Genomic DNA, 23972 nt, shown 5'->3' with positions numbered 1-23972 from the left:
GAATTATCAGAAAATTGAGAACTACAAAATAAATGCATGATGTACGAAGAATAAGGATAGGAAATTCTTTTCGTGAGTTATTTATCCAGAGAAACAGTTTTCTTTTTATGAATAATAGACAAAGAACAAAGATCTAGACATGAGAGGGAAGAAACCTTTATTTCCCACTAAAAAACATAGCAACACAAATAAGCTAGTGCTAAAAAGCCTGAGTTTAACAGCTTCTATTTGTAGCTCTGTCATTTCCTATTGATACAGCCCTGGACATTGCACTAAAATTGTCAATACTTCCATTGTTTATACTTGAGTCTCTTGAAAACATTTGATCTTCTTTATTGGGCACATTCTTTGTGGCCAACAATATTATGAGTATTAGTGGCATGGCAGTAAGAAATCAAGTTCCTTGACTTAGGAGAGAGACCCATTTTAATGGAGGGGAAAATCTGAATTTTTGTTTGTCTGTTTGTCAGGTGGTGATACGTGCTACGATAACTCTCAGTCACAATTGCACTCATCTCGCACGCTAGTAAAGTAATGCTCAAAATTCTCCAAGCCAGGCTTCAGCAATACGTGAACCGTGAACTTCCAGATGTTCAAGCTCAATTTAGAAAAGGCAGAGGAACCAGAGATCAAATTGCCAACATCCACTGGATCATCGAAAAAGCAAGAGAGTTCCAGAAAAACATCTATTTCTGCTTTATTGACTATGCCAAAGCCTTTGACTGTGTGGATCACAATAAACTGTGGAAAATTCTGAAAGAGATGGAAATACCAGACCACCTGCCTGCCTCTTGTGAAACCTGTATGCAGGTCAGGAAGTAACAGTTAGAACTGGACATGGAACAACAGACCGGTTCCAAATAGGAAAAGGAGTACGTCAAGGCTGTATTTTGTCACCGTGCTTATTTAACTTATATGCAGAGTACATCATGAGAAACGCTGGGCTGGAAGAAGCACAGGCTGGAATCAAGATTGCCAGGAGAAATATCAGTAACCTCAGGTATGCAGATGACACCACCCTTATGGCAGAAAGTGAAGAGGAACTAAAAAGCCTCTTGATGAAAGTGAAAGAGGAGAGTGAAAAAGTTGGCTTAAAGCTCAACATTCAGAAAACTAAGATCATGGCATCTGGTCCCATCACTTCATGGGAAATAGATGGGGAAACAGTGGAAACAGTGTCAGACTTTAATTTTTTGGGCTCCAAAATCACTGCTGATGGTGATTACAGCCATGAAATGAAAAGACGCTTACTCCTTGGAAGGAAAGTTAGGACAAACCTAGGTAGCATATAAAAAGCAGAGACATTACTTTGCCAACAAAGGTCCATCTAGTCAAGGCCTTGGTTTTTCCAGTAGTCATGTATGGATGTGAGAGTTGGACGGTGAAGAAAGCTCAGCACTGATGAGTTGATGCTTTTGAACTGTGGTGTTGGAGAGGACTCTTGAGAGTCCCTTGGACTGCAGGGCGATCCAACCAGTCCATCCTAAAGATCAGTCCTGGGTGTTCATTGGAAGGACTGATGTTGTAACTGAAACTCCAATACTTTGACCACCTCATGCAAAGAGTTGATTCATTGGAAAAGACCCTGATGCTGGGAAAGATTGAGGGCAGGTGGAGAAGGGGACAACAGAGGTTGAGATGGCTGGATGGCATCACTGACTCAATGGACATGAGTTTGGGTAAACTCCGGGAATTGATGATGGACAGGGAGGCCTGGCATGCTGCGATTCATGGGGTCGCAAAGAGTCAGACATGACTGAGTGACTGAACTGAACTAAACTCTCAGTCAAGAAAGAACTTTCTGATCAGGAGACTCCAGAACATGTCATCACTCAGCTCTAATCTCTTGACTGACAGCCTCCTCCATCTCAGGCAATGGACACAATCTTTGAGTGCCGTGGGTGTAAAGGAACAGCATAAGGTAAGTCAAGTTCAGTACCAGTGTTCTATATTCTTAACTCTCTGTGTTCTGTATTTTTTTGTTAAATCTAACAACCTTATTTGGAGGTTTAACATGCAGTAAGAGTCTTGACCTCAGCTCTGAGTGAGAAAGGGAGCTATGAAAATATTTTTAGCATCCTATTTTGAAAAGATCACTCTGCTGTCCTGTTGAAAGTTGCCTGTAGGTGGTTAACAACAGAAGCAGGAAATCAAATTAGGAAACATGGAATGATGGTAAGTTTGCTCAAGGCCTTGGCATCTATTCTACAAGAAGAGCTGACAAGATTTAATGACGGTTTGGCTGTGGAGTTGTGGGAAAATAAATAGCGGCGTCAAGGACAGTGTCAATTATTTTATTTGGATGATTGTGTGACAAAGTTATCCTCAATAACCTCTAATCACTCTGCAAGTTTATATGCCGTGCTGGACCTTCTGCTCCCAGGCTAAAAGACTTTGTTCTGCTTTCTCTCAGTTTCCTTCTCAGAGTTGTATAGTGTGGATCTAGGTATCTTCCTGTATAGATTGGGAAAGTAGGGGGAAATTGGCTTGGCTATTATAGATAATTTGTGGTCTGGAAAGGGTTAATGATTGATTCTGTGGACTCTCTCTCTCTCTCTCTCTCTCTCTCTCTATATATATATATATATATATATATATATACACACACATATATATACACACACACACACACGTACATATATATGTACATATGCATAGATATACAAATATCTATCCATATATATGTATGGTTATATCAATACTTCAGTCTTTCTTTCAAAAATGTTTTTCATATCTTCAGGAGAATTGTTGGATTTTATCTAAAAATGAATATAAAATATTATCTAAATATTTTTATTTCACATATATTAACCTTTAAAATTACAGTAACTAATATGATTGTTTAAATGTGATAATTTGTATAAGTCATGGCTGGAGTCATTTAGAAGACTCTTTGCCACGTACATATAAACATTAGCCTAAGCTCATTCTAGATTACATATTTATCTAAAGTAGTTGTGAGTGGATTACAAAATACGTATCATTGAAGTATCTTCAATTGCCCAGGTGGCAATTTATCTTTAAAAGAAAAGCAGCATGGGTATTGGATACTTAATGACATATGGGGATCTTCAGGTTAGAATAAGTTTAAATACAATTATGAGCATTGTGGACAGTCATTCAAAGGTTGAATTCAGCTGAAAAACAGTGATAAGCTACTGACTTCTTAGGAGAAAAGGAGAAAGAAGTTGCTGAAGAAATGGGAGTATCTAAGGGTTGATGGACTTGGGTTCTGAACCATTAAGTCTCTGAAAGTCTCCCATCAGCAAGGCTGAGTCTTGTTCATTTTGGGGGAAACTGAAGCCATGAGAATGCATCCTGCTCTCTGAGGGGTTGGCCCAAGCTGTCCCAGAGGTGGGGGAACCTTTCTAATACGGCTGATGCGGGAGTGTGGAGAAGCAGTTGTACGTGGCCTCCTTCAAGGCACACAGAAATGGGAGAGAGAAGGGGAGGAGACAAATAGTACAGCCTGGATGATGAAGAAATAGAGAGCAGGCAAAGTTTTCGAGGGAACTTTGTGCTGGTTGGCCAAAATATCCTGACCATTATCCAGTATTTAATTTTGTATATGTATTCTTTTCTATTTTTTTTTTTTTTTAGCAAATTTCATTTGGCTGGTTGGGGTTGAGGGGGTGGTGACAATAGCTCTGTTTATTTCAAATGTAAGTGGAAATTCTTCTCAAAGGCAAATCTCAGAAGAGAGGATATTGGACTGACCTATTTCTTTTATGTACCTCTCTGTTTACACCTTCCTTTTACTGAAAACTGTATATGCCAGATAATATTTCAGGAATTGTGCATGCAGGATTTAGTTAATCTTCACAACAATCTTAATGTGGAAGTCACAGCTATCTTTTTTTACATTTACTTATGAAGAAGCAGAACCCCAGAGAAATTTAAAACTTTATCAAGATTTCATAACCAGTAAGTGGGAGCTGAGATTAAACTCAGGACTGCCTGACTCTAAGACCTGAGCATATTCTAAAAAGATGTACTGCCTTTTGAATGCAATATATACTATTGCATTCAATAATGTACAAAATGACCGTATAATTTGTAACTGACATGTTTTTGTCTAGGACAAATACTAAATAGAGGGACAAACAGATGTGAACTAAAACTGTTCGAGACAAATTGGGATGTGCAGTCACCCAAACTGTATGTAATAAATGTGTTATTGCATGAGAGCCTATAATACACCTACGTGTACAGTTCTTCTTGAAAATCTGAACTATTACCTAATCTGCATTTATAAAATGTAGTCTTGCATTCAATTTGCAGGAATTATTCATCACAAATGGTTGAATCCTGCCTTTACTCAGATTTGTGTAAGTGACTCAATTATAATCAAGAAACGGCAGAGCAGGCGGTGTAGCTGTGCAACCATCAGTATGGATCTCATGCACTGATGGGACGCTTCTCTAATATTAAGCGAATGCTGAAAAGAGGGCGGAGAGTAAATGAAGGATTCGTGCTTCACCATTTCTGATAAACTGGTAGTGCGTGTTTTTTGTTTCACGGGGGCAGTAATCCAAATTTGCTATCTTGACACATTTAGGTATTTTGGTGAAAAACATCAGTGTGGAAATAGCAAACAGGTATTAGTGGTGAGAAGGGAATGGCACCCCACTCCAGTACTCTTGCCTGGAAAATCCCATGGATGGAGGAGCCTGGTAGGCTATAGTCCATGCGGTCGCACAGAGTCGGACACGACTGAGCGACTTTCACTTCACTTCACTAGTGGTGAACACTGCAATTATAAATGCTTGAGTGCATATGAGAAATAAGACTCATCAACAGTAGAAGTTGATCATTGGCAGATAGATCTTTCTCTGGTCTTCTTTTGATGGCATCTTACAGAAGATCTGAGAAAGCTGGGTCAACTCACATCAAGTCTCAGGTTTCAGCCTTCCTGCTGGACCTTGGGAATGTCGCTTTCACACTCTGGGCTTTTATAAAATAAGACGTTTGTTCAGTAAGGAGCAGTCTATGAAACAGACTGTCTGGACTGTTCTGAACCCGAGTGCTCTTATCCAGGGGACCATGAAAACAGGGGTTTCCTAGTCTGTAGTTTCTTCTACATCACGAAACCCACCAGCTGAAACAGGCACAGCAGTGTGAGTGAAACTGCATGACCCATTAGCTGTAACAATTGGCACAGATCCAGCAGCACTTTACAAGGAGTTGGCAAATATGTAGGCTTGCATTTCCAAACTAGACAATTTCCTCAAAAGGTTCTTATTTTGGATAGAGTCGAGAGAAGAAAATCCTTTTTCCAAGTGCAGTCTGCCTTGAGTACCACCAATATCTGTGCCAAAACTAGACTTGTAGTTACACCCCTTCCCACTAACCATGTCATATCCGTGTGGGAGGTGGTCTGTAAGCAGCTTTGTACCTTATAGGCTTTCTTCCATGCAACTTTTAATATCCTTAAGGTCAATTGTTGCCAATTGGTATTTAAATCATTCTAGACTTTCTCAGTCCATATATACAAAATATGTACATATTTATATGTACACATGATATATGAATATCTTATATATTATATTTATACATTTATACATTTTATATCATATGTATATGTTATATATAATATATGTATCTTTAGCTTTTGACATATTCTTATTTTTCTTAAATTCCTTTTTTAAAAAATTCTCATTCTAAAACAGCCTAGGATCTACTGTAAATATTATTTTATTTCCTATTTGTGGGGTGTTTACCTGAAAGAAGATGATAGTCCCAAAATCCTTTCAGTGAGAGGATTAAAAAACCAGAGAGATTAATTACTTTGCCTGTGGGATTCTGGTGATAGATGGTAGGTTTGGAATTGGATAAAATGTCAGGAGTCAGGATGTTCCAAAAAGTTTGTCCGTCTGCTTCCTCCCTTATGGTGACATCTCCAGGTACAAAATGTAAACCCCACAAAGTAAAGGATTTTGCTTTGGGCTAGAAAAGACTGTGGCATATGGGAGTACTCAATAAATATTTGGTAAAACTAACAATTTCATGGTGTCAGTCAAAAGAAGGATGCAAATGCTCAGATCATAAACAAGAATATATTGAAGCAAAATGTTGGAAAAATAATGAAAACCCCCAAATATGTTCCTTTTTAATATTTGCTTAAAGTTTGAATGCATCTTTTCTGGATACATATTTGTACATTTTTGCATGCATTTCATAAAACATACAATCTATGAAAAGATTGTGATCTCTGCAACTTTCAAAAAGAATCCATCCTATGACAGAACATAGAGGCAATTTACAATTTTGTGGGTTTGTATTTGGGAGAAAAAAATAAAAAGGCTGTTTCATTCATTGGTACCATGTTTTATAAATATGCTTATAAGTAGCTGGAGGATAATGACAGAGACCGAAGGAAGATAGTTTGACAGGAAATAAAAAAGGACTTGGGGCACATAGTTCTATTATGAGCCCCAGAAAAGAAATTAGCCTTCATCTGATGAAACTATATTACTTGAGGGTTTAAAAAGAAACTTCCAAATAATAACCAGAAGAAATTATTTTTACAAAAACTTAAAATTGTTCCCCTTTGGGGAATAGGTAAATCTAGATGATTGATTGGAAAAAGAACATTTTATATGCTATAATATGTTATTTATGCTAACTTTGATTTTTAGTATTTTAAATCATGTGTGTATATTGCAGTGGTTAAACATATTTGTAAAATGTTTAAAAGAAGTCTATAGAATAAATAGCTATTTCCGCTGTCAATAAATGGTTCTTTTAGTTTAACTTAGTTTTTTGTGAGATTGAATAGTGTAAAGCATAGCTCTTAAGGCCAAATCGCTTCTCATTAGTGACCAGTGAAAATCCAATCCAACTCTAAAACCTGAGAGAGTTATTCTAGACTTTTTAGACTTACCCATAGCCTTATTATCCTACAATATCTTGTCATGTGAAGTTGGTTCCATCCATATCCATACATTGGCTTACACTTAGAAATGGTTCTTGATTTCCAGGAGGTAGATGACTCATAGTAGTGACCTGAAGAGGTTTTATTTGCAGCACTTTAGGAAAAGACAACTCTCAGTATCTCAACGTGTTTCTCAGGGAATCACTAAAGTTGATGCTTATTCAGCTTTCCATACTGCAGTCCTTTCAGAGGATCTAAAATACCTTTATGATATTTTTTTGGGATTTGCATGATGGGTTTTGTAGTAGGCAGAGTTATGATCCCCAAGAAGACTCTACATTAGGAATATGATGAGACAGAATAGGTTATCTTACCTGGCAAAGAGACTTTGCATATGCAATTAAGATTACTAATCAGTTAATCTAAGTATAGGGAGATTATTCTCTATTACCTGTGTGACCCCAAAGCAATTCACATGATCTCTTAAAAGCAGAGAACTTTTACTGAAAAGGAAGGCATAAGGGGAAGCTAGAGACATTCAAAACTGGTTTTGAAGATAGAAGGGACCAGGGACCTCAGTCCAGCAATCACAAGGAACTGAATTTTGTCAATAACCTGAATGAGCTTTATAATATATTCTTCCCTAAGCAGTTTGAGACAGGCACCTAGATGGCAGACACCTTAATTTTGGCCCTGTAAAATTCTAAACAGAGAAACCAGTTCAGTTTCACTCTGCCTGGGTTTCCAACCTAGGGTACTGTGCGAGTTTAAGTCTGCGTTTGATGCTTTTGAACTGTGGTGTTGGAGAAGACTCTTGAGAGTCCCTTGGACTGCAAGGAGATCCAATCAATCCATCCTAAAAGAGATCAATCCTGGGTGTTCATTGGAAGGTTTGATGTTGAAGCTGAAACTCCAATACTTTGGGCACCTCATGCGAAGGGTTGACTCATTGGAAAAGACCCTAATGCTGGGTAGGATTGGGGGCGGGAGGAGAAGGGAATGACAGAGGATGAGATGGTTGGATGGCATCACCGACTCGATGGACGTGGGTTTGGGTAGACTCCGGGAGTTGGTGATGGACAGAGAGGCCTGGCGTGCTGCAATTCATGGGGTCGCAAAGAGTCGGACACGACTGAGCGACTGAACTGAACTGATCTGTGATAATATGATAATACTGCAAGACTAACAGGCTCTATCATCTCCATTTAGTTTACAAAGAAGTTGAGGCTCAGAGAAGTTAACTGTATTACACACAAATATAGCTTCAGTGCTACCTCAGTACCATGAGTCATATCCAAGTCTGCTCATGCCCACACTTATGTTCTTGTATTTGTAGCAGTAGTTCTCAAACTTAACCATGAATCAGAATCATCGAGAAGGCTTTTTAATACACATGTTTCTGGCTCCCATCTCCAGAGTTTCTGATTCCTTAGATATCAAGTGTGGCCAAAGTATCTGCATTTTTAATTATGTTCCTACAGGCTCTGCTAGTACTTCTCTGGGGGCGGGGTGAACCTGCTTTGAGAACCACTGCTTTACAGGAAGTTGCTGTTGTCTTAATTTTAATCCTTAATATGTTTGGAAAGGGCTGCAGATTAGAGTTCTAGAAATGTTCTTTGGGGGACACTGAGTATTATCATGATGCTGTGTGCTCACTTTCTCACATGAGCCCCAGAAATGAAACCATTTCTCAGACATGCGCAGCATCTACCCTAACCACTTGTGAGAGAAAGTTGGATGGAAATCATTCAGTGGTAACAATGTTAACTACACACACCCCTCTATCAGATTTCACTCAAACTCAGCAAGCAAAGAGTTTCTGTTTGTCTTATCTGGTATTTTTAAACCTTTAACACATATTGACTCCCCATTGTCAAGGACTTAAGAATCAAAAAGTCAATGGACAAACAGTGGAAAATCTGTGTTCCAGAAATTGCCCAAGAAAAGCCGTTCAAACAAGGCAGCCATGCCCTATAGAATAATGGAAATAAACAAATTATCTCCCATAGAAGGAAAAATAGAGTTGGATATATATCTTAAGGAGAACAGAAACAGTCTTGCTCTTTCTTATGTAAGCAATGCAAAACAAATGATGCTTTAAGGTACCTCTGATGTTGAATTCTATATTATTTTATTTTTATTTTAGATAAATTTTCCACTTTAATAAATTTATAGAAATATACTTTACTTACCACAAAATTCACTAATTAAAAATGTATAGTAATGTTTTTACGGAGTTATTCAACATTCACCATAATCCAGTTTTAGATTTTAGTCATCTCAGTTTATGGTAAGTCCTCATTCTCATCACTAGTCTCTAAGCAACTACTAGTTTCTTTCTAACTCTACTAGTTTCTAACTAGTAGTTTACTTTCTAACTCTATTGATTTGCTTTTCCTGAACATTTAATACAAATGGAAAGGTATAATATATGTTCTTTAGTGTCTGGTTTCTTTCATATATTATATTTTTGACGTTCATCCACCTTGCAGCATGTATCAGTACTTCATTCATTTTTATTTCTGTTTGGTATTCCCAGTAGAGATATTGGGGCTTCCCTCATAGCTCAAGAATCTACTGCAATCCAGGGGACCCAGGTTCAAGTCCTGGGTAGGGAAGATCCCCTGGAGAAGGAAATGGCAACCCACTCCAGTATTCTTGGAAATATCAGGTAAAATATTGAAGTTACGTAAAAGCAGTATTTCCTTCTTCCAAAGAGCTTAATTTCTAGATTATGTGTGCTAAGTCACTTTAGTCATGTTCAACTCTGTGTGACCCTATGTACTATAGCCCTGCAGGCTCCTCTGTCCATGGGGATTCTCCAGGCAAGAATGCTGGAGTGAGTTTCCATTTCCTTTACCAGGGAATCTTCCCTTCTAGGGGATCGAACCCGTGTCTCTAACATCTCCTGCATTGGCAGGCAGGTTCTTTACCACTAGAGCCTAGATTACTATTTCTCAAATTTTATTACCACAAACCAAAGTGGGGGAACATAGGAATAAGCATTTCACCCTAACTCCTTGCCATTTTTATTTATTTATTTTTTTTCAAGAGAATGTCCTAAAATGGCATTTGTATATTCTGTGCTAGGGGAGGCAACAAAATATCCTTTGTAAGGATAAGGGGATTCAGCTAAAAAATTAGTGAATGATAGGAAATGACAAAAAATGTACTCAATGTGATCCTGAGGGTTTAAGTAAGAAAGTGAAAGTTGCTCAGTTGTGTCCGACTCTTTGTGACCCCATGGACTATACAGTCTATGGAATTCTCCAGGCCAGAATACTGGAGTGGGTAGCCGTTCCCTTCTCCAGGGGATCTTCCCAAACCAGGGATCAAACCCAGGTCTTCCACATTGCAGGCAGATTCTTTACCAGTTGAGCCACCAGGTAAGCCCTTGAGTAAGAGTAGGTTGAAACTTATTGATCAGAGCTTCATATTTTATGGTGGGAAAGGTCTTCCTCTACACATGGACAGATCTTTATTCTATGACATTAGAAGTAGAAAGTTCTACTGTGCTGCTCTTAAACTCCCATCATGTTCATCCTTCTGCATTTAATTTTCTTTGTTTAAAATCCACAATGACTCTCCCTCACATATTAGATATATTCCCAAATCCTTTATATGGTTTACAAGACCCTCCATGAAGTAGCATGCATCTCTCTAGACTCATTAGTTTGTTTCTCCACTTATTCTTTCTGCTCCCACAATTTAGGAATTCTTTCAATTTCTGAACTCTTCCTTTCTGCACGTGGAATTATTAGTTTAAAAACTGCAACCCAGAATCAAAGGCAATAATCTGGATATGATATTACACTACATTTTTTTGAAATGTTACTATCAGGAGAAACTGGGTAAAGTGTACACAGAATCTTTGTATTATTTTTTACAACTGTGTATGTATCGACAGTGTTCTCAATAAAAATTTAAATTTAAAGTAAAGAAGGAAAAAACCTTGAAGCCCTCACTGGGTTAACACCACGAGTCAAGGACTACATGTCTCTTGCTCATTGTTATATCTTTACTGTTTGGCTCAGCACCTAGGAAAAGTTGTAATTTAAATAATATTTGCAGAATTAAATATGTAAATACTGATGTCCAAGTGCACATAGTTAGTTGGTACCAAAGATGATTCAACTAAGATCTGGTACCAGAGACCTTGATCTTCTGCTAGAGTTCTTTTTTGAGGCACTGATTTCTGATTTTTAAAACTCAATCATTCATTCAAAGCCAGCTGCGAGATTTTCAGATAAGTTAAAATGTCATGGTGAAGATGAAGAGGTCATTGCTATATGGACTTGTAACAGGAGTGGAGAGCCATATCCATTACAGATAGGCAGTTAAGACTGTAGTTCAAACTGAAGTTGGTGCAGGGAGGAAATGATACCAGACTCAAAGTAAATATCAAAAGAAGTGACTTAGACCAAGCGGTGAGGAAGTTTCCTGGAGAGTGAGATGAGTTAACTTATATCTGAGTATTGAGTAGGACTTCGCCTTCCAGATGGAGGGAACTGCATGTACAAGGTCCTTCTAGCAGGAGGAAACAGAGTAAATCCAAAAAATGGAAAGAAAACCACCGGGGTTGCTACACAAGTGTGGACAGGGAGGTAGTGGCGAGGTTACAGCAGGGCATCATGATCCTGCTAACCAAGAACTTTGGTTTTGTACTCAGTTCAGTTCAGTCGCTCAGTCATGTCCAACTCTTTGCAACCCCATGAACTGCAGCATGCCAGGCCTCTCTGTCCATCACCAATTCCCAGAGTCTACCCAAACCCATGTCCATCGAGTTGGTGATGCCATCCAACCATCTCATCCTCTGTCATCCCCTTCTCCTCCTGCTCCCAATCCCACCCAGAATTAGGGTATTTTCCAATGAGTCAACTCTTCGCATGACATGGCCAAAGTATTGGAGTTTCAGCTTCAACATCAGTCCTTCCAATGAACACCCAGGATTGATCTCTTTTAGGATGGATTGATTGGATCTCCTTGCAGTCCAAGGGACTCTCAAGAGTCTTCTCCAACACCACAGTTCAAAAGCATCAATTCTTCGGCGCTCAGCTTTCTTCACCGTCCAACTTTCACATCTATACATGATCACTGGAAAAACCATAGCCTTGACTAGACGGACTTTTGTTGGCAAAGTAATGTCTCTGCTTTTAAATATGCTATCTAGGTTGGCCATAACCTTCCTTCCAAGGAGTAAGCATCTTTTCATTTCATGGCTGCAATCACCATCAGCAGTAATTTTGGAGCCCAAAAAAAGAAAGTCTGACACTGTTTCCACTGTTTCCCCATCTATTTCCCATGAAGTGATGGGACCAGATGCCATGATCTTAGTTTTCTGAACGTTGAGCTTTAAGCCAACTTTTTCACTCTCCTCTTTCACTTTCATCAAGAGACTCCTTAGTTCTTCTTCACTTTCTGCCATAAGGGTGGTTTTGTACTGAGAACTATGAATTAAAGACTTGTTTGAAAACAAAGATGATAAGGAATGCTTGGCATGATTGGTTTTCTATTTTAAGACGCTTACTGTTTCGGGGCTTCCCTGGTGGCCCTATTGGTAAAGAACCTGTCTGCCAGTGCAGGAGACATAAGAGATACATGTTTAATCCCTGGGTTGGGAAGATCCTCTGGGATGAGACATGGCAACCTACTCCAGTATTCTTGCCTAAAGAATCCCATGGACAACGGAGCCTGGCACGCTACACTCCATAGTGTCACGAAGAGTCAGACATGACTGAAGCAACTTGGCACACATGCATAAACTATGGAGAAAAATGATTGAGGCATAAAGTGAGAATGAATGTAGGGAATTTGTTAGAGTGCAGTTGCCATGGTCTGGGTGAGAGATGATGATGGGTTAGATGGACCTGCGATTCTCAACTGTGAAGTCTACTTTCTGTTAAGACTTGCGGGTATCTGAACACTATGTCAAAGTCACTCTAATGGGAGATGTGTTCTTGGCATAGCTCATCTCAGATGAAGACTTCTTCCAAGTTTTGTGTTGTCCCAATTCTGCCTCCTGGATCTCCCATGTTAATACCAACACCAAATGCTATATAGTGGAAAGCACAGCTTTTAGAATCAGACGAACTTAAATTCCAGTGACATTTACAACTCTTACTATTAATAGCTTTTTTAAAAAAATTGATTATTTTTTAATTGAAGGATAATTGCTTTACAAAATTTTGTTGTTTTCTGTCAAACCTCAACATGAATCAGCCATAGATATACATATATCCCCTCCCTTTTGAACCTCCCTCCCATTTCCCTCCCCATTCCACCCCTCTAGGTTGATACAGAGCCCCTGTTTGAGTTTCCTGAGACATAGAGCAAATTACCATTTGCTATCTATTTTACATATGGTAATGTAAATTTCTCTGTTACTCTCAACATACATCTCACCCACTCCTCCCCTCTCCCCATGTCCATAAGTCTATTCTCTATGTCTGTTTCTCCATTGCTGTGCTGCAAATAAATTCTTAAGTACCATTTTTCTAGATTCTGTATATATGTGTTAGTATACGATATTTATCTTTCTCTTTCTGACTCACTTCACTCTGTATAATAGGCTCTAGGTTCATCCACCTCATTAGAACTGGCTCAAATGCATTCCTTTTTATGGCTGAGTAATATTCCATTGTGTATATGTACCACAGCTTCTTTATCCATTCATCTGTTGATGGACATCTAGGTTACTTCCATGTTCTAGCTATTGTAAATAGTGCTGCAATGAACAATGGGACATATGTTCTTTTTCCATTTTGCTTTCCTCAGGGTATATGCCTAGGAGTGGGATTGCTGGGTCATATGGTGGTTTTATTCCTAGTTTTTTAAGGAATCTCCATACCCTCTTCCATAGTGGCTGTATCAATTTGCATTTCCACCGACAGTGCAAGAGCGTTCTCTTTTCACCACACCCTCTCCAGCAATTATTGTTTGTAGACTTTTTGATAATGGCCACTCTGACCTGTGTGAGGTGATATCTCATTGTAGTTTTGATTTGCATTTCTCTAATAATGAGCAATGTTGAACATCTTTTCATGTGTTAGCCATCTGTATATCTTCTTTGGAGAAATGTCTGTTCAGGTCTTTTTCCCACTTATTGATTGGGTTGTTTGTTTTTCTGGTATTGAGTTGCATGAGCTGCTTGTATATTTTGGAAATTAATCCTTTGTCAGTTGTTTCATTTGCTATTATTTTCTCCCATTCTGAGGGTTGTCTTTTCGCCTTGCTTATAGTTTCCATTGCTGTGCAAAAGCTTTTAAGTTTAATCAGGTCCCACTTGTTTACTTTTGTTTTTATTTCCATTACTCCAGGAGGTGGGTCATAGAGGATCTTGCTTTGATTTATGTCATTGAGTGTTCTGCCTGGGTTTTCCTCTTAAGAGTTTTATAGTTTATGGCCTCACATTTAGGTTTTTAATCCATTTTGAGTTTATATTTGTGTATGGTGTTAGGAAGTGTTCTAATTTCATTCTTTTACATGTGGCTGTCCAGTTTTCCCAGCACCATTTATTGAAAAGGCTATATTGATAGCCTTTTGACATGAGTTAGTTACTTCTCTGCATTTCAGAGATCTAAGTCATAACTTTACTGTGATAATAAATTGACATAAAGTAAAAATGTATATAGCACAATGTCTGTCTCATAGTCAGTTATCCTATGTTGGTTGAATTTCAAACTGAGCTAGCAAATAAGTTATACTGTATAACTCTCACTTTGCCTGTGTGCTTCCTAAGATCTTTTGACATCAGAGTACCACTTGGAGAAAGTCTTGAAAATGAATAAATATTTATTAATGCTACAGAACAGAATTTTAAAACTAAGTGTGCAGTTTCAAGCAGAGTAACAATGAATCTGCAAGTGTCCATTTAATCCTCATTAACAGGCTCATCATAGGTATTTTAGGAAGATGCCATGTGGAAGAAAATCTTATTCTAGGTATATCCATCCTAACAATTAGTTCCAAGGATTCAGTTCATGTCTCTAATTATAAATGAATAGCACATATTAAACAAAGAAGACTGTGGAGTTCACACTTCCTTAATTATGGGTTCATGGGGGTGCTAGATTTGAGTATGCTAAATTCATTATCATTACTATGTGCCGAGTTCTCCTGTAACCTCACCATAGGTAAATTTCCTTCCTAGTCATGTACTTTGTGACAGGTTAGCAACAATTCCAGCTTCATGCTCCATTTTCTCTGCCTACTGAAGCAATTTGCTACCCATGCACTTTGTTATTTCCTCTGCTTTGTGGCTCTGACCTTGTAAGGTATCTCGTGATGGGAACTGCACTTTGAATACCAGCACTTCAATTGCTCTCCAGGTTGAATACTGTCTATGCCACCTTAGGGGGAGGATTTTAGTATATAGGTCATCCTCTTAGATTAAATAGGTGGTCAAGACTGTGGGCTGAGTTGTTTTAAAATTGTATCTTCATCGTGCTTCCCACGCTTTTGGCAGTTTACCGTCATGACACTCTAGTTCCTCTGTGATATGGCCTCTGCTCGCCTCTTAAGGCTCATCTGCTCCCACTGCCTTGATATTTATGATGGGGGATATTGAACTGTGTCATATGCCCTAAACGCACCATTCCACTTTGTATTTCTATTCCCTTTACAAAGGCTGTCTCTCTGCCTGTAAGACTCAGTCCTCTCCCTAGTCTCTTCTTGCCTAAACACATGCTCCATGTCCGAGAAACCTTTTGGGTACCACCTCCGCTGGGTGCCCTTAATGCTGCTTTCTGCCTCCTCACTCTCAGTCACACTGGAGTTCTCTTTACATCCCCAAAGTCCCCTGGGCATTGCTCTATCACAGAATCACTAACTTGCACTGAAGCTATCCATTTATAAACCTGTTTATCCACCCAGACAACAATAAATTCTTAAGTCCATGCCCAATACATACCTACATATCTAGCATTTCTATGCTTACAGCAGAGGCAACTTATTAAGTACATATTGAAATGATGGATGCATTTGAAGAAACCAAAGAACGGAAGACAGGAAGACAATGTCAGTTAAATATTCATTCACTCTGTTGCAGGCACTTTGTTAGTTGCTAAGAAATGCAAAATTTTTAACCTGAGCATGTCTTGCCTCTAGATGTGTAAAATGTAAAGGAAAAGAGAGATGTGAGAGTTGACCATTGTATTCTATGATGAAGGTAACTGGAATCAGGGAAGGTGCCCTGGGCAAGATAATGGAAGCTTTGAGTTGTTATTGTTACCATTATTCATTATACGTACATAACATTCAGTTATTATTACATTTGACTGGCTTATTGAGTGGTTACTTGGGCTTCCTTGGTGGCTTAGATGTAAAGAATCTGCCTGCAATGGAGGAGACCTGGGTTCGATCCCTGTATCAGGAAGAGCCCCTGCAGAAGGGAATGGCTACAAACTCCAGCATTCTTGCCTGAAAAATCCCATGGACAGAAGACCCTGGTGGGCTACAGTCCATGGGGTTACAAAGAGTCAGACATGACTGAGTAAATAACACACACATGCTCACTCTCTCATCTCTTGCATTCTCCTATCTCTCATAGCAATCTTAGGGAGTGACCACTGTTACTGCTATTTTAAGGGGGGAGATACTGAGCCACAAAGAGGTTATGAATGTATTCCTGGGTCACACAACAGAAAACTGATATACCTGGGAACAGAACACGGACCTTTCTATCGTCAAAGGCACTTCTGCTCTAAGTGTGCTGTTAAAAAGACACCCCTCCTTACTAAGGGGAAAATTGATCAGAGGAAGAAACATACAGAGAAAGTGAAAGAATCATCATGGAAGTGAAGGGCCATGCTCTATTTTGCAGAAACTATGAGTAGCTCAGTGTTGCCCAAGAATGCAGACCCCAGAGGAAATGAAAGGGAGAAAAAGCAACCCTCGAATACATTCCCAACTCCAAGCTCACTCAATCCCTGTACCCAGGGGGCAGCCCTTCCATTCCCAAGGGTAGCACAATGTTGTGGGAGCGCTGAAGAAAATAACTATTGGTTTTCTTATTTAGAAAGTGCTACACTGTTCGGATGTGTTTGAAAATGACAAAGTACCTGGGCCCTTCATCTTCTTCCTTCACTGAAGCTAAAAGGGAGAGAATAAATAACAGCTGGGAGAAAAGATCAATGAAGGCCTCGCCTGCAATAACAGATAGAAAGTACCTGGCAAAGGGAAACCATAAATGCTATAGAACCTCATTCTTCATCTTTGAACTAAAGGTCTCCTCTGACCAGAACATTAAAGATCAACTGCAGCTCTTCCCTTGAGCACAGGTGTTTGCTTTAGCTATCTTAGTGTCCAGCTACCCAGGGTGGCATTGAAAATCTTTCTGCCAATGCAATGGAGACTTTCCCCGATGGCTCGTCCATAAACTTCATAAAAGTCACATTTATCTATCAAGACTCAGGCCGTTGATATTATACACAGTAGGGCATTCACCATCCCCTTCTTCCATTAGTAATAATATCAAATATAGCAAGCTGGTGGAGGCCAAGGTGCTCAGGACACCCATCCAATCATTTTCCTGCCTTTCACTCGTGATGGATGAAAGTGATTGTGTTTTTCATTCTGAGCTACTGAGTTCCTGTGGATTGTGCTGTAAGATGACAGGGCTCCTGCCAGAGCAGTTTCTTGAGTATGATGGAGTGAGGTGGTTTCAAGCTGGACCCAGACCCCTTTGGGGATTTGATGGAGCCCTTTGGGATCCATCCTAGGGAAGGAGCTGAGCAGCTGAGGGGGCAGGGCTTGAGAGAAGTCTTAAATCTTAGGTTTATATTGCCACATAGGCCTTTATGTGGAGAGTAATGTCTTCAAATAATAGACCTAAAATTCTACCAGATTGTAAAGCAATGCATTGGCCTTGGAGACTGAGAACTTGCATCAAAATTTGCTCAGCCACTAACTGGTGCTAGATCTAAGCTGTTTGTCTTCTTTTCAGCTGTCTTAGTCTTATCTCCAGAGAAGGCAATGGCACCCCACTCCAGTACTCTTGCCTGGAAGATCCCATGGACGGAGGAGCCTGGTAGGCTACAGTCCGTGGGGTCGCTAAGAGTCGGACACGACTGAGCAACTTCACTTTCACTTTTCCCTTTCATGCACTGGAGAAGGAAATGGCAATCCACTCCAGTATTCTTGCTTGGAGAATCCCAGGGACGGCGGAGCCTGGTGGGCTGCCGTCTATGGGGTCGCACAGAGTTGGACACGGCTAAAGCGATTTAGCAGCAGCAGCAGCAGCAGCAGTCTTATCTCTGAGATAAGCATACGATACAGCCTGTTCACAGGAATCAGCTGTGAACCCTCCCTTAGGAAGGTCAGCTGAGATCTTATAAATACAAGTGTAACATTAAGTGTAGGGGCTTCCCCGATGGCTCAGTGGTAAAGAATCTGCCTGCCAATGCAGGAGACACGGGTTTGATCCATGGATTGGGAAGATCCCCTGGAGAAGGAAATGGCAACCCACTCCAGTATTCTTGCCTGGAGAATCCCATGGACAGAGGAGCCTGGCGGGCTGTAGTCCATGGGGTCACAAAAGAGTTGGATACGACTGAGACACTAAACAACAACAACAAATGTTATTAAGTGGAGAATCCTGAGGCACTGTTACCATTTTGGAGGACTTCTGTTTATTTAATCTTTCTTAATTGACCCAGCCATTCTATGAGATAGGTATTAGTGGACACAATTACTTTACCTTGTGTTGGTTTTGTTTTGTTTTTAATCTATGAGTCATCATAGATTTGTGTGTTTTGTGGAGAGGGGGAATAGAAAGACGCTCACTCTGGGGAAGGACAGTCGCCGTATCCTATGTACACTAAAGCACCTGTGGAGCAACCCATAGGGGGAGAAACTGAGGCCACCCGCCCACAACCGGCACTGATTTATCACCCATGCAAATGAGCTATCTTGGAAGCCCCGTCAGAGCACAGAAGCTCTAGCCAGCATCCTGGCTGCAACCTCATGTGATACACTGAACCAAAGGTACTCTTTTAGCCACTTCCGAATTCTAACCCCCAGAAACTATGATATATAGATGATTATTTTGGTTTTGGCTTCTATGTTTTGGGGTAATTTACTATACAGTCATTGGTAAATAATATACTTACTAATTAAAGCCTTAAAAATACGGCCAGAGATGTAGACAAAATTTGGGAAAAACATGAAATAGAATTTCAAATGTGTCCCTGTCACCAAATGTCTTGTCACCAGGCCACATTTGGGCCTGAGAGAGGACATTCTGTCATGGATAAGAGTAGGGAATACAGAGTAAAAACGCTTGGATTCAATCCCTGTTTTTTCACTTTGTTAGGTTTGCCCCTGAGTTAGTTTATTAACCTCTCAAACAGTCAGCCTTCACTTTTGTAAACTGAGGAAAAAAATAATCAAATCCTTACAATAACCCTGTAAGTTAGATTCTATGAGATGATGTAATAAGACTTTGCGAAATAGTGCCTGATAAAAATGCACCCTTATTTTTGTTTTATATTCTGAGTCTTCAGTGGGAACCTGAGTCTTAGTTTCTACATCTATGAAATAGGTTCGTAATGCCCGCCGCTCTGTGTTGTCATGGGGCTTGATTTCCAGGTGCCCAGTGGTGAGGAAGTGGTCATCTCCAGTCTTGGTTGTGCTGTGGAAAGCTATTCCATTTGGCCCCACAGGAACAAAGATGGACAGGGGGTTATCTAGATCTAATTTAGGGTAAAATCTCAGGCCATCTATCTTCCTCGAGAATTCTCTCAGACACGATATAAGGTAGAATCCTCACGAAAACTTTATAGAGTACATGATATTATACTTGTGTTATATAAGTTGAATGTGGGGCTCAGTCTAAGCAATTTTTAGGAGATCACACATCTAGGAGTACCAGAACCAAGATTCCAGTCTGTGCTAAGTGATTCAGACCACACAGCCTTTCTCAGTAGATGCATATGCCAGGATTAGTCTAAATTGGTATTTTAAAAGATCTCAGAAATTTAAAAGAAGTATTACAGTTATATTTCTAGTAACTATACAAACTCGTGGTCAAATGAATGAAATGTCCCTACCTCACAATCTATTTTGATTTGTTTTATTTTTTACGTTGGAAAAAAAAAAAATCCAAAAAACTCTTGATAAAGATTTCTCACCATAAGCTCAATCATTCCCATTTTTGCTGCAGTGGCTTTTTCTTTTCTCTTTTTAATGCTTTTTTTTTTTCTCTTTTTTTGCCCTTCCGTGTACAAACATTGATTATTTGGTGAGTCCGCAAAGCCCCTGACAAATATAGAACTCCTAAAGAAACTTTTGCTCTAACTGAGGAGGCAAACTAATTTGTAACCTAGTGAATGTAACAGTACAATATATTAATAATAATAGTAGGCTCCGGAATCAGATTGATTTAGCTCCAAATCCTGCTACTTAAACTTGCTAATATGTATGAATAGTGTGTGTATGTGTGTTAGTCACTTAGTTGTGTCTGACTCTATGCAACCCCACGGACTGTATAGTCCACCAGGCTTCTCTATCCATGGGATTCTCAAAGCAAGAATACTGGAGTGGGTTGCCATTCCCTTCTCCAGGGTATCTTCCCAACCCAGAGATCAAACCTGGGGCTCTTGCATTGGCAGGTGGATTCTTTACTGTCTGAGCCACCAGGGAAGCCCTATGTGCTTTAATCAAATGATTTAAACTTGAAGGTTAACCATAGACCTACTCATAGAGTTGTTGGGCAGATTATGTAATCTGTGCAAAAAATAGAGTAATGAGTTATGAAATGGCTGGCAGTAGCTAACATTTATGAAGTCAGTTCCTAAGTCGTATGATAGTGGTAGACAGAGTCATTATTATGTCTTTCTCTAGGAGGAGTTTTAGAAACAATCGAGGAGCTCATCCTGAGTAATAAAGCTAAGGACTAAAACTGGAGCAGCAAAGCAGTGGGTTCATTACAGTAACAGCATGGCTTTCCTGAAACTCTAGGCAGGGAACCCTAAATTGTGCTCAGTGCTAACTGCGTGTATTACTGGAATTACATTACAATCAGGTTGTGACTGTAGCCAATGTCTTCGGTCACTGTGCTGGGTACTGAGTCAATTCCAGCTCCTGACTGATTTCCAAGGTGGTCGAGGCTGGCTCAGTGACATAGGAAAACCACACCTTAGGGAATTAGAAAGTGTACGTTACTGCTAGAAATTAAACCGCCAATTGATTGCAGCACTTGGTTTTTTTAAAAAAGATCCTTTAACTGGGTTTTACTCAAGACTGCCTTTCAAGAAAATGTTGGTTCAATTAGGACACAAAAAGCCACATTTACACTATTCATTTATATTCTCCGTTTCATTGTGAGTAAAGTAGGAAGCATCCACTTGTTCAGGAAGAAAGTATGGGATGTACGTCCCTAAAAAGAGTATCTGCAGAAGGACCAAGTTCTTTTCTATTGAAATAAAGCACATTAATGAAAATAAAACCTGAATTAACTCCCTGTGCCTTGCCACCCCCCCTCTCCCACTCAGGGATTGATTGCAGGGCAGTTCCACACTCTGTTCTAAAGTGATTTTCTTGAAAAGATACCAGTTAGGTAAAAAGCCAACTATTTGAACCAAGGCTTTCCTTGATTTGATCCTAACCGAACAATCCAGGCTTCCTTCTCACTAAATCAATTTATACATCCTGTTCTTCCATCAAGCTAACCAACTTGCCAATATGTTCTGAACTAAACTTGCTTGCAGTTTTGTCCTGTGTTTTTGCTGCTGCCTCTGCATTCAGTGTCTGCCATCCACTCCCACCTATAACCTATTCTAGAGTATTCAGCAAGTATGCCAGCTTACCTCAGTCTCCTTTCTCAGAACCTCCTCTTTGCCTGACTTTTGAATGATGAGTTCCTTAGGGCCCAATTTTAGCTCTTCTAATTCTGTACTCCTCACCTAGATAATTTCATTCATTCTCTCAGTTAAATTACCATCACTATGCTGATGACTCAAAAATGTATGTGTCTAGCTCAGACATTTTTACAGTTTTATATCCAATTACTGGCTTGATGGCTTCCCCAGTGGCTCATTGGTGAAGAATCTGCCTGGCAATGCAGGACATGCAGGTTTGATCCCTGAGTCTGGAAGATCCCCAGGTGTGGGAAATTAGAACCCCCTCCAGTATTCTTGCCTTGAAAATTCCATGGACAGAGGATCCTGGTGGGATCAGTCCATGGGGTTGCAAAGGAGTCAGACACAACTGAGTGAGTGAGCATACACGCAGTGGCTTGATACAATCATCTGAATATGTCTTCCAGACCCTTAGAACACACAAATACAATTCCTGGTGTATCTCACACCCCGAATCTGAATGTCCCCTGGTAGTCCTTAAGTCAGCAAAAGGCACTTTCACTTGCCTAACAGCTCATCCTGGAAATGTGAATGTTTTCTTTGATGTCTCTATGTTCCTCGTACTGAATCTAATTCTTACTGAGTTTCCAACATACAGCCTCAGTTTTCTATTTCCATCAACACCACTCTAATGCAAGGGGCTATCGTGTCTTATTTTAAAGAGTTGAATACAATCTCCCTTGAAATTTATTTTGTCTCCACTTAGTCTATTCCACAGAGTAGGAGATCTTTGTAAATGCATCTCTCATCATCTGGAATAAAACCTTTCACTGACTTCAAATTGCCCTTAAAATATGATCTGAAAGCTAAGCCAGAATCTACAAATTTCTACATAATCAAACCATTCTCAGAGTGTTTGCATCACCTGACACTCTTCCTTCACACTTTCTTCCTGAATTCTGGAACATGATACTGTTTCCACCTTCCAGTCTTCTTTATATGCTTTTTCTTCTGCATGGAATACCTTTTTCCCTCTCTTTTTGCATCTGATATCATGTCATTTGGTTCTCTGGAGGCATCTTAAGTATTACTTCTTCAGAGAGGCTTTCTCTAAACTCTAGACCCAGTAAGAACCCCTTATTTTGATTCCTAGAGTATTGTATCCTTCTCCTAAGAAAGGCTATACTTTTATAAACAGATCCTTGGTACAGAGTCTAGTGTTCAGGTGGAGACGGCAATGGCAACCCACTCCAGTACTCTTGCCTGGAAAATCCCATGGACAGAGGAGCCTGGTAGGCTGCAGTTCATGGGGTCGCGAAGAGTCGGACATGACTGAGCGACTTCACTTTCACTTTGGTAATAATTGGATTAAAATACATCTTGCCCACTAGACTATGGAGTCTGTGAGATCCAGAGCTTTGCCTAATATACTGGCCATTCTATTCTTCCCACCCCCACAATGCCTAGCCAATGATCATCACATAATACACTTTTTGTTCCCATTTTTATAGGTTGAAGTGTGTCCCTTCCAAATGTATTTTGGAGTTCTAATCTCCAGTACCTCAAAATGTGATCTTATTTGGAAATGGAGTCTTTGCAGATGTAATTAGTAAAGACAAGGTTACATTGGAGTAGGGTGGGGCCTTAATCCAATATGCTTAGAGTCCTTAAAAAATACAAAAGAAATTAGAAAAAAGGCAGAAATTGAAGTGCTACAGCTACAAGCCAAGGAAACCTGAAGACTGCCAGCTACTGCCAGAAGCCAAGAAGACAACAGGAAGGATTTTACTCAGAGTCTCGGAAGGAAAATGGTCTTGCCACCACCTTGATTTTGGACTTCCAAACTCTGAAACCATGAGACAACACTGTCCGCTGCTTTAAGCCACTCAATTTGTGGTACTTGGTTATGGCAACCTTGCAAAACTAATACCCTGCTTATATCCATATACTCAGGCATTTATTTAATGTACAATGCCTTATTAACCTCTGCTGTTTCTCAGTGTTTGGAGCAGAATATGTACTTTGTAATAAAATGCTGATAGAGTAATTACATGTAAACAGAGTCAGAATCCACCCATCTATTTACTTGTGGATATAAACAAGTAGTTAACAGCCAAAAGTTACATGTGCACTTATAACATGACTCCAAAATCTCACTCCTAGGTCTTTATCCAAGAAGAAGGTAAACTTATATATACAAATATTTATAGCAGCACTGTTCATAATAGCAAAATACTGGAATAAAATGTCCTTTAACGTGTATGTTTACAAACTGTGGTTTGTAAGTGAAGCAAACCAGACTC

The 23972-nt window shown here is 39.6% G+C and overlaps 1 protein-coding gene across 2 annotated transcripts in view; it reads left to right on the top strand.

Annotated features, from left to right (window-relative positions):
• LOC145514265 (uncharacterized) overlaps positions 1-23972 on the top strand; it is a 985725-nt gene that overhangs the window by 439073 nt on the left and 522680 nt on the right. For both annotated transcript variants that reach the window (XR_014060002.1, XM_081511613.1), the window contains exon 4: positions 471-1921. The gene's annotated coding sequence lies outside the window, so the exon portion shown is untranslated. The remainder of the gene's footprint in view (positions 1-470; positions 1922-23972) is intronic.

The sequence above is a fragment of the Giraffa tippelskirchi genome, chromosome 7, assembly GCF_054371585.1.
Source record: "Giraffa tippelskirchi isolate mGirTip1 chromosome 7, T2T-mGirTip1v1.2.pri, whole genome shotgun sequence".
Lineage (NCBI taxonomy): Eukaryota > Metazoa > Chordata > Mammalia > Artiodactyla > Giraffidae > Giraffa > Giraffa tippelskirchi.
This window is presented reverse-complemented; position numbering and strand designations above follow the sequence as displayed.